The following is an 8,233-nucleotide window of genomic DNA, read 5'->3' as shown; positions in this document are numbered from 1 at the left end:
GAAGGAAGGAAGGAAGGAAGGAAGGAAGGAAGGAAGGAAGGAAGGAAGGAAGACAGAGAAGAAAAGGAAGGGAGGGAGGGCAGGCAACATTGTCTTATTCCTGACTTCAAAGAGCAAACTTTTGTTTAACAATTTTAGAAACCAGTTAGGCATTATCTAAAAGTTAAAATGTGTACATTTTCTAAGGCAACAATGTCATTCCTGGGTATATACCCTAGACTAACTCTGGCACACTTCTCTCAGGGTACATATACAAGAATAGCAGTAGTGTTATTTATAATAACAGTGTTGTGTGGTAAATTTTAGATAGCAATGAAATGCCCAAAGTACAAGTACACTGAACAGATTGGATAAATTTTTATCATAATGTAAAGGAAGCAGTGCACAAAAATATGCACAGTATAATCTCATTTATATAAAATTTAGAATCAGGCAAAATGGATTACATTACATTTTTTACAGATACTTTTATAGGTGGCCAGCAATATTTCTTCACCTCTGTGGTAGTTACCTTGGTGTTTGCTTTATAATTCCTGTTTTACACATTTCCATTTTGTGCACTTTTATGTCTATATGCCATACTTCACAATACAATATGTTAAATTTTTTTAACCACAAATATATTAGTTCATATTCTCTTGGAGAATATGAGTTCAATACTCCTATTGTGAAGTTGCATTTTAAATTTCATTCCTTTGTGAGTGATTTAGTTTTGTGGAATTGTTTAATAATACCTTCTGTCTTTGCTCTTCTTCAGTTTTACTTTATATTTCTAGGTATTGGTATTTTGTTACATCTTTGGTAATCTGTGGCTCTTTCAATTTGCTTTTGCAATTTATACTATCTGGGCATTGATAATACTATCCTCCCTAACTTTTAGTGCCCCCTTTTCATTTTTATGTTTTGTATTTTCCATCTGTTTATTTCTGCTGCCCTAGGGAGACTTTCTATTGATCTTCTGATTTACTATTTTCTTATTTGATGTAATCATCTTGCTGTATATCCCACTTATTGTCATCTACATTTTAACTATCTCATTTTTAAAATAAATACTTATAATTTTTAAAAGTAATTTCTTATTTCTTTATTCTATCATCAATATCCTTCCTTACTCTTGCGGATATATATGGTACTTGCTTATTGGTCCATCTCTTTCAATAAATCTGCTTCATGTGGTATGTGTTATTCAATTTGTTTTAAGTTTCTTTCATTGCAATTATTCTCCTCAGGTACAGATATAGTTTGGCTCTGTGTCACAGGCCCAGAAGGTGAGAAGGGAAAAATGGCTTTGTGGGCCTGGCCCAGGACTCCTCTGCTCTGTGCAACTTCAGGACATGGTGCCCTGCATCTCAGCTGCTTCAGTTGTAGCCACGGCTAAAAGGGGCCAAGGTAGAGCTTGGACCATTGCTTTAGAGGGTGCAAGCCCTTAGCTTTGGCAGCTTCCATGTGGTGTTGGGTCTGTGGGTACTCAGAAGACAAGAGTTGAGGTTTGGGAACCTCCGCCTAGATTTCAGAGGATGTGTGGAAATGCCTAGATGTCCAGGCAGAAGTCTGCTGTAGGTGTAGAACCCTCATGGAGAACCTCTGCTAGAGCAATGCAGAAGGGAAATGTGGAATTGGAGCCTCCACACAGTTTCCACACTGGGGCACTGCTTAGTGGAGCTGTGAGAGGAGGGTCACCATCCTCCAGATCCCAGAGAGGTAGATCCACTGACAGCTTGCACTGTGCTCCTGGAAAAGCTGCAGGCACTCAACACCAGCTCGTGAAAACAGCCACAGAAGCTGTACACTGCCTTGCATCATGTTTTATATTTTGTATTTTTGTTTTGTATTTTCCATCTCTTTATTCAAAGGAGATTTTGGAGCTTTAAGATTTAATGACTGCCCAGCTGGGTATCAGAGTATCAGACTTGCAAGGGGCCTGTAGCCTCTCTATTTTGGCCAAATTGGATCCAATTTCTCCCATTTGGAATGAGAAGATTTACCCAATGCCTGTACCCCCATTTTATATTGGAAGTAACTAACTTGCTTTTGATTTTACAGGCTCATAGGCAGAAAGGACTTGCTTAGTCTCAGATGAGACTTTGGACTTGCATTTTTGAGATTATGCTGGAATAAGTTAAGTTTTCAGGGAAATGTTTGGAAAGCATAATTGGTTTTGAAATGTGAAAATAACATGAGATTTGGGAGGGGCTGGGGTGGAATGTTATCATTTGGCTCTGTGTCCCCACCCAAATCTAATCTCAAATTGTAATCCCCACATGTTGAGAGAGGGACCTTTTGGGAGGAGATTGGATCATGGGGGCAGTTTCCCCTATGTTGTTCTTGTGATAGTGAAGGAGTTCTCATGAGACATGGTTGTTTGATAAGTGTCTGGCATTTCCTGTGCTTGCGCTCTCTCTCTCTCCTGCCACCATGTAAGATGTGCCTTGCTTCCCTTCACCTTCTGCCATGATCATAAATTTCCCGAGGCTTCTTCAGCCATGCAGAACTGTGAGTCAATTAAACTTCTTTTGTTTATAAATTACCCAGTTTCAGGTAGTATGTTTATAGCAGTGTGAAAATGGACTAATATAGGTACCTAGTTTCTTTGGACCTGTAGCACCACATTAATTTACTGATGAAATCAGCTATACTGCTCTGTGTTGTGTATTAGGGAAGTGCTCAAAGACACATTCTCAACTGAATCCTTTTTTGAGAATTTGAGGAAAGCAGAAGGGTTAAGTTTCAGAGGAGAGAGCTCCAGGGAGCAGTAACCTCTGCTGACAGGAGTTGGAGGCCTGAACATTCCAGGGTACAATTCATCCTAGTCCTGTTTCTATCAGCTCCTTATTAGCCTGGCCTTGTGCTCCTCTGGTAGTGCTTCACAACACTGGGAGGCCAGCAAAGGTTCCCATTTCTCAGGTGAAGTACAGGAGACAAGAGCTAAAATTATACACAACCTCTCTAGAGCCTCCCAAGCTTCCAGGGACATCCTCCTCCCCATGCGACTGCTGTGGTCTTTGGCTGCCTCCCACCCTTCTAGTCACTAGTTCCCTTCTCAGGGGTTTTTCGCAATCTGCATTTTACTTCCAGCAGCCAATTTCTTCCTGTTTCTGTAGTTTTCAAGGTTGATTTTGGAGACAGCTGTGCTAATTTATCATTTTTCTTATTTCTATGAGTCCTGATTATACTTATAAAATTAGACTTTTGTCATATATAAATTCATAACTTTTCTTTTGACCTGTTTGTGACTCTTCTTTTCTTTTCTTTTTTATTTTGGCTGGGGAAAAATCGTAAAGTGCCTCTCAATAGGGAGCTAGTTGTTACACAAATGAGTTAAAGATGGCCCCTGGCTCTGTGTTGTTTACTTCTTCACAGCAGGCGGGGACTTGTTAACTCAAAAGCCTGCTACTGCCAAACTTACATTTCTACACATCCAGTCGTTTTAAAATATAGCCCCCAAAAGCAGATTGTTAGCCATTCAGAGCCTGCCTGCTTTGCACATCCTGAGAAACTGCACCCAACATCTGCTAGCCATAGGTCCCATAGATTAGATACACGCTGGGGCCACAGCTTCTCTCAGAGTTCTTTGCCCAGGGACTCCCACCATGCTGCTGAGTGACATCACCTAGACACATAACCCCCTCTAAACGCTTCCCCTCAGACCTTCCTCTATGTCCCTTCTGGAAAGTCGCCTTTGCACCCTTTCTTTTGGAAGATATCATGCTATCACTGAGAAACTGGCCCTGTCCTCACCCCAACTCCCACCCTCACCCCCAGTCAAGTCTGTCAGTCTCTGCTCAAATAAACTGTGTGCTAGTGCCATCTGGTGGTCGTATCTTTTTCCTTGCGCAGCTATCAAATCCCCTTGGCAACATATTTAACTCCTTACACAAGTTAAATATGTTACAAAGAATTATCTGCTGCTGTTTTAAAGAAATAAGTTAGATTGATACGTACCTGTGTGGAAAAATGCTCTAGAATTGTTGGGTAGAAAAAAATGAGTTATAAAACAATGTGCAAAATCCCATTTACAATAAAATGTGGAATGAAGAAATATATATGCCCATTCATGCACAGAAAACATCTGGATGGAGTTACAATATGCTGTTTGCAGTTTACGAGATTAGGATTGAGGTAGGGAGCTCGGGAAAGGACCTTTCATTGTATTCTTCTACAGTGTTTGAATTTTTCAAAACAATATATTTTTTAGCTTTTTTCCAATTAAAATGAGGAGGACTGAGAAAAGCTGAATTTAATGAGTACAGTGACAATAATGCACCAATAAAGTGGTGTATTAGAGATGTGTTGATGCAAACCAAAATATATGGGTTGATCATTGAGATCAGGCTGCAAGTATTATTTCTCTTTTAAGAGCGATGTTAATGAAAGGAAGCTTTGAAGTAGAAAGAAGGAAATTTTGGTTATTCTTGTTAAGACCTTTTTATTAAATTTTGTTTTAGGATAGCTTGTCTTAACCACATATACATAGTAGCAGAATCAATAAAAATTGAGTTTGATAATTTTTTTTTCTCTCATTGTCATATTTAAAAGGAGTTATAAGTCACATATCATTATGAATACATGAATAAGTGATATATTTTCCTAAAATGTATTGAGTTTTTTAGAGTAATGAATACTTTAGGCGAATCTTCATTGTTGTAGGTTGAATTGTGCCTCCCCCACCTCTCCCACTAAATTAATATATTGAAGTCCTAACCCGCAGTACCTCAGAATATGACATTATTTGGGTCACAAAGAGCCTTACAGGGTCATTGCAGATATAATTAGTTGAAGTCATAATGCAGAAGTGTAGGCCACTAATCCAATATGACTGGTGTCCTTATGAAAAGAAATTTGGACTCACACATGTACACAGGGAGAACTCCATGTAAACGTCGCAGTTATGCCGCCACAAGCCAAGTGTTATGGATTGAATTGCATCCCCCCAAAAGATATGTTGAAGTCCTAACCACTAGTATCTTACAATGTGACTCTATCTGGAGGTCTTTACAGAGGTCTTTTTAGGGTCTTTACAGAGGTTATCAAGGTAAAAATGAGGGTATTAGGGTGTACCCTAATCCAATATGGCTGATGTTCTTATGAAAAGGGGAAATTTAGACACAGAGATATGCATAGAGGGAAGATGATGTGAAGACATAGGGAGAAGGTAGCCATCCAAAGTCAGGAAGAGGGATCAAGAACAGATCTGTCTCTCAGCCCTCAGAAACAACCAACCCAGCTGATACACTGAATTTTGACTTCTGGCCTCCAGATCTGTGAGACAGTAAGTTTCTGTTATTTAAGTCATCCAACTTGTGACACTTTGTTGTAGCAGACCTAGCAAACCAATACATTCATCAGAGCACATCCACTACCTTCCTCACTCCTTCTTCTCAGTCTTGTCAAGTAATTCCACTTGCTTGCATTAAATTTGATGTTCAGTACTATCATTTTAAAAATCTTATGGAACTTACAAGACAACGAACCCCCTACTTTAGTCTTTTATTATCTGACTTATGTGTTTTTGCAATAAAATTATCTTCCCTTTTTTTTCTCAACTAGACCTATCTTTCCTAACACTACCAAAACAATTTTTAAAAACACTACTATGATCAAGACACTCAAATGATAAAAACATTTCCATGGTACTTCACCGTCACCCCAAAAGCAAGAGAACATAGCAAAACAACTTACTTGGCTGTGTTTCAAGGCCTTTTAAAAATTGATCTTCCTGCTTTCTCTACTGTTCTCAGGATGAATCTTTCCTTCCTTTCAGATTAGAAATTATTTTTATTCTCATAACTTTGCATTGACTTCTCATATTTAACAAAAATTGTACTCATTTTACAACTGTACTCATCTTCAGTGGAAGTATTACCTTTTCAATGACATTTTCCAGGTCACTACCTGAGAGTAAGCACTTGTTTCTCTGCCCTGGTATAACATTTAGCACCTATTGGCATCTACTGTAATCATGTGTTGTGCCTACCTTGTCTTCCCTATTAAAGTCCAGTATCTGGAGAGCAAGAACCATCTTCAACTCCTCCGTAGAGCATTACATAAGGTTGTTATCTATCAAGTATGCAATAAAGAAATGAATAAATTTTCACTATTCAGTGAAAAAATCTGCTGTGGTTCTAAAGCATGTAGAGCTTTAGAGCTCTACTTTAGAGCATTGCTTTGAAGATAAACTGTTTTAACTTGTAAATGCTATAAATAAACAATGTTACGTGGTTATTTGTCTACAAAGCACAACCAAAAGTTAAAAGTTAAAATAATAAGTGGTGGAGATTATAACTTGTCCAACAGTATTGGTTCTTCCTTTTGTCTTAGTATTATAACCTCCTAAGTTTCAGCAGAGCAGTGGCCAGATTGCTTCATTTCACAAACTCCCTTTATGTTGGGTGTGGCTAGGCAAGTAAGTTCTCACCAACAGAGAATGAGAAGTGAAATTTACAATTTCTGGGTTGCTTCTTGAAAAAGAAATAGATTGTCCCCTTGTTTTATCTTTTTGTTCTATTCTGTGGTGGCCCAAGTGGTTTCTGGCTTCAGTTTTGCAGATGAGGCCAACACGTGAGTCAATGACTAGGCAGCAATGAAAACAATCTAGGACCCTGTAAAACCCACTTGAGCAGAGCTGCCTGACTTCCAAGCATACTCTGAGCGTTTATGTGAAGGAAAAATAAACTTAAACCTTGCTTGAGCTACTTCCTTTTTTTTTTTTTTTTTTTGTTATTTTGTTACCACAGCTACATACCCTGAAAAATACACTACAGTAGAGTAATAAAAATTGAACATTTATTCTGAACAAAGATGCTTGAATAACCTTCCTTAAGCACCATCCTCAATAGTAATTTTGATTTATCTGATTGAATTTCAGTAAAGTTTAATAGCCAGTGTTCATAATGATGACCATTAGTCATCAAAGAAAAGGTTAATGCTCCATATTCCCTTTATAAGAAGAAGGACAGTTATTTGATATGTTTTAGAGAATTTAATTTAAAATCAATCAAATGCAAAGGGTTTTGGGGTTTATCAGAGCAGTACTAAATCTCTCTGGAAAATTTAACTAACCATAACAGTGAAATTTTTTTGATAGTTCTTAACAATTAAAATTTCATTAGACCATGCTTTGAGGGACATCTTTTTAAAATTACTCCATAAAGGTTAGTAATAATTGGTGTAATTGGAAATTCCAAAGTCTTCTGGGGTCAAGAAGTAATATAAATGTGTGAATCAGAGGGGTGCTAGACATAAGGAGTAGCGCGAGTTGGGATATCGTTTTCTGGAGAATATATGCCCAGTATAAAGTATTAACATTCAAAACATTTTAAATGCTGTTCTGAGGCTATGATGAAGTAACTGGAATGAGATCTACCCTCCAGCCATAAACAACTAGAAAACTAGATAAAGTTTATAAGTAGACAAAGTTTCATATATTGGAAAACAGGCAGCACAGGATCATGGTCTATGAAAGAGAGAAAACACTATCTTTCCGGCTTTCTTCCTAGAAGCTCTTTCCAGACAGTGCTACAGGGAAGGGCATCTGACACACAGCATGGCAAATAAGGGAACAGAGATTGGAGCTCAGGAAGCCTATGTTGGCTAGCATTTTGAAAGCAGAATGATTATAAGGGGAAAACTGCACAAAGATCTCCAGAAATCTTTAGAGTACCTTTGCATAAAGCATACATCTTACATGGCCAGGAAAATGACAACTTGGGAAAGGTAATAACCAAACAGTTCCCAGAACTCACAGAGGACTAAGCCACATTTGAGTCCTAGCCAGTCAGAGTGGAGGAGCCGGATTGAACACACTGGGGCATTCGGTGGAAACCCTGGAGAGATTACGCTTTTGTAGGGGAGCTAAACTAACACTAGAGCAAAGTATACCCTACATTTGCCTTAACAGACTTAAAATATTCAAAAGGAACAAGTGGCTTGTCAGAACAAAGTCCAACACTCTAAAAATATACAAGATAAAATCCAACCTCCCCAAATAATGTCAAGCATTTAATTAAAAAACTATATATGTCATAAAACTGGACAGTGTAACACATTATCAGAAGAAAAATTAGTTAATGGAAACAGAGAGACAAAATAATAAGCTTAGTAAGCAAGGACTTAAAAAAATCTTTTTAAAATATGCTAGAAGGGCCAGGCATAGTGGCTCACGCCTGTAATACCAGCAACTTTGGGAGTCAGAGGCAGGCAGATCACCTGAGATCAGGAGTTCGAGACCTGTCTG

The sequence above is a fragment of the Mandrillus leucophaeus genome, unplaced genomic scaffold (assembly GCF_000951045.1).
Source record: "Mandrillus leucophaeus isolate KB7577 unplaced genomic scaffold, Mleu.le_1.0 Scaffold259, whole genome shotgun sequence".
In the NCBI taxonomy this organism is placed as follows: Eukaryota; Metazoa; Chordata; class Mammalia; order Primates; family Cercopithecidae; genus Mandrillus; species Mandrillus leucophaeus.
Note: the sequence above shows the minus strand (reverse complement) of the source record.